Here is a 7,237-nt window from a genome sequence, read left to right as displayed (position 1 = left end):
GTAATTTCCGCACGGGCGTGTGAAACACTTTGAGAGTTTTCTCGGGTGGACAGAGAAGACACAGGGACATGCGTCTGCCCCTATGGATCAGGCGCACGGGCATGGGTATTTTCCATATGCCCGTGAGGTTGCATTTAGAGATAGAGGGTCTTGCTACCTAAGGTACCTCCTGCTGCCGCATCCAAGAGTTGCCTTGTGCTTGGATTCAACCCGTTGTAAAAGGAATCATCCAATCTGGGAATTCGTGTTTCGGGCACTTTCTCAGGAGCTCCTTGAACCATTCCCACGTCTCAAATAGAGACTCCAATTCCAACTGTACAAAGGACGAGATCTCATTCCTAAGCTTTGAAAATTTTTCAGGACGGAAATTACGGGCAAGAAAAGCTTTTACTATCCCCTCCCATGTGGTAATTGATGATCTAGGTAATGAGTGTAGCCACTGCTTCACTATCCCCTTTAAGGAAAATGGGAAGGCTCACAACTTGGTTGCATTATCCGTCACCATGTTTATCTTGTACATATCACACACCTCGAGAAAGTTCTCTATATAACTGTTTGGATTTTCATCGGCCAAACTATTGAACTGTGTGGATTACTGCAACATGAGGATGAATGCCGGCTTCAGCTCGAAGTTTTGAGCTGTGATCGTGGGACGCACAATACTCGATTGTGTTCCCAATACTGAAGGTATAGCATAATCAGATAATGTCCTCTGTTGCTCATTTTGTTCCGCCATATTATCCGACCCTTCAACTTCCAAATCAGGTAGATTAGACTATTCTTGCATAGGTTCTTTCCCTTTTCTTCTAAGTGTACATTCGAGCTCGGGATCTCCTTCAAACAATATTGAGGGGATCCCTCGGGTCATGAACCTAGAGCTGCACAAAAAGAAAGAAAACAAATCAGAACGATGATAGAAAAGAAGATGTGAAATAGAATGAATAAATGAATAGCTAAGTAAACAATGTGCAAAGTATCTCTAAACACCTACTCCCCGGCAACGGTGCCAAAACCTTGACATGACCGAATATGCGTATAAACTGCAAGTGCACGAGTGTTGAAGTAATAATACCCAAGTGAGCGGATAGTCAAATCCACAGGGAATAGTGCTTAGAATCACCAAGATTGCTATATAACTGGAATGAAAATATGTTGATAGTGATGTGGAAACAAACTTAATGCAAATGAAAATAAGAAAAGATAAAGGAGGCACAGGTAAAAGATAAGGGAGGCAATCGACGATAAATGGGTTCCCGGATATTGTTCCGCCTAGGACAATCTTTTCAAGTGGAAAACCCTCTATTATGCTTTCTAACTAATACATTAACGAGTCGTGGAGATCCTTTAATACATGGTCCCAAATCTAATGTTAACCATGCCTAACTCTATACATGTCCCGGAGGAGAAATTGAATAACCTCTCAACCTCTCACTCGTATAGAATCGCAATGAGTTCTACGGATTCTAAGTGATAAATCCTCTTCCTAGATGTAGACCTAGCCCTTTGGTCTAGGTGAAAGGTCCCTCGCCAGAATTAAGCCCTAGGTGCTAAAATCACTTCAATGCTTTAGTCCGTTGCCTCTACAATTTAGCCCCAGCGGAAAGTCATCCCTTAGCCCATTCACTCTACTATGACTTCAAAGAGCTCGAGGAAATGGAGGTAAAATAAATCACACCAGAGGAGAAAGGAGACTCTCTTCTACCTCTCGACTCACCCTCTCAACCCTCTCCAATCTAGCTTTCTCTAACTCTCGTGGTGTGTCACTCACTCACAAGGGTTACCAACAAGAACTATCAACCCTGTTGTCACTCTAAGAGAGTGTTCACTCAATTAAGCATACAAGAATGGAACTCAATTAAAACATTAATTAATTGAAAGCATAATAAAAAGGTTCAATGAAATGAATAGATCCTAGGATTAACAAATATCCAAGTACCCACTAGGGGTTTAGCTCTCCATGGAGCAAAATACAATAGATAATGAAATCAAACGCAAAGAGATGCAATACATGAATGAAAACTCCCTTGTGTTCATGTCGAAGGTCTTGTAGATCGGGCGCATCTTCTTCAAAGGTCCCCTCATCAAACTTAGGGCACACCTTGCTAGATCGGTGCCGAAGAAAGCTCCCCCAATAGCTCTCTTCAGAAGGAAACGCGGTGTCGAAGGCCATCAAACCTCTCCAAAGCCTTGCTAAAGCCTCTCCAAAGCCTAGCCACTAGCATCTCCAAAGATAGGGAAAGATAGAAGAAAAGATAGGGGAAAAGATGGAGAAAAGAATGGGAAAATCGGTGCTAAAATCGGCTTTTAAAGGGCTATAATCAGGAACCCACACGACCATGTGGATATTTTACATGGGCTTGTGGAATTAACACACGGGCGCGTGGAATTTCCACACCCCCGTGTGGCTTCTCTAGCCAACTCCTTCTTCGGCCGGCAATAAACAGTACCTGCTACAGTACTTTGCTACAATGTTGCTGTAGTGCCCTGCTACAATACCGGTCCGAAAAACTCCTGAAACAATGCTTTCATCGAGGTAACATAAACGGGCACACGTTTACATCGCAGATCGCTTTAATTCTTCAATGAACAGCCACGTTGATGGAGATCTTGTTACACATGCACAAGCCGAAATATTTAGAATGTGACTGCCTTTGTGCCCCTCCAAATCATTGTGCTAGCTTGAGTACAAGGAGGTTGGCACACATTCTAGTATCTTGAACCCGACTTATATCTTCGCATTTGAACCTTCTCAAGATTTCCTCCAAATGGTGCACTCACAATCTACATTGGCTTCTTTCTCTAAGATTCGGCTTCACAAACCTATATGCATAAAAGTAACATAAATACAAAAGTATTAGCACTAAAACCTGATAAAAGTAATGCTCATCATAGGAAAAAAACAATTCACATTCTTATCACACAAGCACTTATCAGAAATCTTGAGAAGGGTCCAACGCGAAGACATAAGTCGAGTTCAAGATGCGAGAATATGTGCCAACCTCCGTGTATTCAAGCTAGCACAATGGTTTGGAGGGGCACAAAGGCAGTCATATTCGAGTATCCCGTCTTGTGTATTGATAGCAAGATCTTCACTAATGAGGCCGGTTATTGAAAAAAGCAAAGCAATCTACGATGTGAACGTGTGCCCGTTGACGTTACCTCGATGAAAAACATAGATTCAGGAGTGTTTCGGGAAGGTACTATAGTAGATACTGTAGATATTTATTGTAGATGGTACTGTTCACAGCCAACTGAAAAAGGAAATTCCACAGAATCCACACGGGCGAGTGGAAATTATCCACGCTCGTGCAGAAATTCCACAGGCCCGTATGGCAAATCCACATGGGCGTGTGGATGCCCGATTCCAGCACTTTTAAGCCACGATTCAGCCCTGATTCCAGCATTCTTTTCTCTATTCTTTCCCAAACTTGAGAGGGGGTTGTGGCTAGGGTTTTGAGAGGTATTGGCAGGATTTTTGGAGTGTTTTTTATCTTCGACATCACGCTACACTTGGAAGAAGGTTATTGGGAGAGCTTTCATCGACACCGATCAGGCGAGGTGTGTCCTAGGCCGGACAAGAGGACCTTTGGAGGAGATGAGACTTCTCCACAAGACCATCGTCATGACCATCGAGGGGGTTTTCTATGGATTACTTGTTTTTACATTCCATTTCATTGTTAATTACAACTAGCTCCATGGAGAGCTAAACCCCCTAGTAGGTACTTGGATTTGTGAACCCTAGGATGTATTTGTTTCTATTATTGACAAGGTCCCCTTGTGTATATCCCGCAAGTGCACAGGTTTGTCGAAGTAATAATCCCAGATGAGCGGGTATCGTATCCACAGGGAGTAAGGAATAAAAACACTTAATTCGCTTCTTAGATATGTGAAAGATGAATAATGATATGTGTGACAATGATTCAATTCTCAAAAGTAAAAAACAACAAGTAAAAGAGCACAAGTAAAGGAGAAGGTAAGGCATCGATAGAGATGGGGTACCCAGATATTACTCCACCTAGGACAATCATTTCAAGTGCAAGAACCCTCTATTATGCTTCCTAATCAATGCAAGTGAGTCATGGAAATCCTTAATTACATAGTCCCAAATCTAAGGTCAACTATGCCTAACTCTATAAATGTCCCAGAAGAGAGATTGAATAACCTCTCAACCTCGCACTCGCATAGAATTGCAATAAGTTCTAGGGATTCCAAGTGATAAATCTCTTCCTAATTGTAGACCTATCCCTTTGGTCCAGGTGGAAGGTCCCTAACCACAATTAAGCTCTAGATACTAAGATCACTTCTGCGCTTCACTCCATTATACCCGCAACTAAGCCCAGTGGAAGGTCATCCCTTAGACCATTCACTCTATTATAGCTGCAATGAACTCGGGGAACGGAGGTAGAATTTAACACATCGGAGGGGAAAGGGGACGCTCCTGTACCTCGCGACTCACCCTCTCAACCCTCTCTAACCTAGCTTTGTCTAACAATCATGGTGTGTCACTCACTCACAAGGTTACTAACAAGAACTCTCAACCCTAGTGTCACTCTAGGGGAGTATTCACACAATCAAGCATTCAAAGTTGGAACTCATAATAAACATCAATTAATTGACAACATAATAAAGAGATTCAAAGAAATGAATACATCCTAGGGTTCACAAATACCCAAGTACCCACTAGGGGTTTATCTCTCCATGGAGCTAAGTACAATCAAAGTAATAGAATGTAAAAGCAATGAATCCATAGAAAATCCCCTCGATAGTCATGTCGATAGTCTTGTGGAAAGTCCTCTACTCGTCGTCCAAAGATCCCCTTGTCCGGTATAGGATACGCCTCGACGGAAGCTCCCCTACCAACCTTCTTCCAAAGAGATGACGATGTCAGAGCCGTAGAACCTCTCCAAAACACTAGCTAATACCTCTCAAAACCCTAGCCGAAACCCTCTCTCAAGATGGGGATAAGATGGTGAAAAGAATTCTGAAATCGGGGCTGAATCGACTTTAAATAGGGCTTGAATCGGGGATCCACACGCCACTGTGGACTCTCCTGTGGATTTTACACACGGGCGTGTGGAATTTCCACACGCCAATGTGGAATCTCTGTTCTGCAGTTTTCTCGGCCTGTTGTGAACAGTGATGCTACAGTACTTTGTCACCGTGTGCTGCTATAGTATCCAGCCTGAAATACTTCCCGAATCCATACTTTCATCGAGGTAACGCAAACGGGCACACGTTCACGTCGTGGATCGCTTTGCTTCTACAATGATGGAAAAGTTGGTGGAGATCTTATTCGATATGAATAAGTCGGAATGCTTAAGTATGACTGCTCTTATGCCCCTCCAAATAATTGTGCTAATTCAAATACGAGGAGGTTGGCACACACTCTAGCATCTCACACCCGACCTATGTCTTCGCGTTTGAACCTTAGCAAGATTTCCTCCAAAATCGGTGCATGATGATCCACATTGGCTTCTTTCCTTCATAATCTCCCTCACAACCCTACCTGTATAAAAGTAGCATAAAAACACACATATTAGTGTAAAAACCCGAGAAAGGTAATGCTTAACATAAGGAATGAATGCTTTACATTCATTTCGCACAAGCACTAATCAATTATGCTTTCTTTAATTGATGTTTTATTTGAGCTCCAAACTTGAATGATTGATTGATTGAATCCTCCCTTAGAGTGACACTAGGGTAGAGAGTTCATATTGGTAACCCTTGTGAGTGAGTGATACCCCACAAGGGTTAGACAATGCTAGTTTGGAGAAGGTCGAGTGGGTGAGTCGAGAGGTAGCGGAGCGTTCTCTTTACCATCCGATATGATTTATCCTACCTCCATTTACTTGATCTCTTTGCGGTCATAGTAGAGTGAGTGGGCTAAGGGATGACCTTCTACTGGGGCTTAGTTGCAGAGGCAACGGATTGAAGCGTTGAAGTAATTTTAGCACCTACGGCTTAATTGTGACTAGGGACCTCTCACCTTGACAAAAGGGTTAGGTCTATTTCTAGGAAGAGGGTTTATCACTTGGAATACCTTCAATCCATGCGATTCTATCCGAGTGCGAGGTGTTGAAATTGTTCGATTTCTCCTCCGGGACATGGTATAGAGTTAGCCACGGTTGACCTTAGATTTGGGACCGTGTATTAAAGGATTTCCACAACTCATTAATGCATTAGTTGGGAGGCATAATAGTCGGATTTGCACTTGAAACAATTATCCTAGGCGGAACAATATCCGAGTACCCCATTTATATCGATTGCCTTATCTCTCACTCACTTGTGCTTTCTCTCTTGTTTGTTTTATTCTTGTTTTCATTACATCTTGTCAACACAATCATTATTCGTCTTAACTTCGTTAAGAAACAATTTAAGTATTTTTACTCCCTACTCCCTTTGGATACAATACCCACTCACCTGGGATTTTATTACTCGACAAACCCGTGCACTTGCGGGATATACGGAAGGGGCATTGTCACCCTTTCTACGAAGTGTTCATTCAAGTTCAGGATCACCTTCAACCAATGTGGAAGGGTTTCCTTCGGTTATAACCTGGAGCTGCAACCAAAGAAAGATAAACAAATTAGAACGATGAAAGAATAAGAAAGTGTGAAATAGAACAAGTGATGAATAACTAAAATAGCAAAGTGCAAAGTGTTACGAAAATGCCTGTTCCTCAGTAACAGTGCCATAAACATGACACACCCCTTGCATGTGTGTACCACAAGTGCACGGGTTGTCGAAGTAATAAAGTACCCTAATGAGTGGGTAACTATATCCACAGGGAATAGTGATTAAAACCACAAGAATTGCTATTTAACTACGATGAAGATGATTCACAAGTGGTGTGAATGATACTAATGCAAATAGAAATAAAAAGAATAAGAAGGAGACGGAATAAAATGATAGGAAAGGCAATCGGTAGAAAGTGGGGTACCCAGATATTGCTCACCCTAGGACTATTGTTTCAAGTGCAGGACCAACCATTATGTCTCCTAGTTGATGTTTCATGAGTCATCCAAATCATAAAATACATGGTCCCAAACCTAAGGTTGCTTAAAGATCTACGGAATCCTAGTGAAAACCCCTATTAACTAATATAGATCTAAGACCCAGCAGAAAATAGTATTCTCGACACCTCACTCTATTGCTTGTGTAACTAAGCCCTAGCGGAGTTCCACTCTTAGCACTTCACTCTATTTTGACCGTAAATAACTCTTGGAACATGGAGGTA

At 42.2% G+C, this 7,237-nt stretch overlaps 1 non-coding gene across 1 annotated transcript; it reads left to right on the top strand.

Annotated features, from left to right (window-relative positions):
* The first annotated feature begins 239 nt into the window (after positions 1 to 239).
* Positions 240 to 346, top strand: LOC120250855. The gene has a single exon (XR_005533188.1). It is a non-coding gene; the product is annotated as a small nucleolar RNA R71 (small nucleolar RNA).
* The last annotated feature ends 6,891 nt before the right edge of the window (positions 347 to 7,237 follow it).

Source organism: Dioscorea cayenensis, chromosome 19, assembly GCF_009730915.1.
Source record: "Dioscorea cayenensis subsp. rotundata cultivar TDr96_F1 chromosome 19, TDr96_F1_v2_PseudoChromosome.rev07_lg8_w22 25.fasta, whole genome shotgun sequence".
In the NCBI taxonomy this organism is placed as follows: Eukaryota; Viridiplantae; Streptophyta; class Magnoliopsida; order Dioscoreales; family Dioscoreaceae; genus Dioscorea; species Dioscorea cayenensis.
The sequence above is the reverse complement of the archived record's forward strand: the minus strand, read 5'-3'. Positions and strand labels throughout refer to the sequence as shown.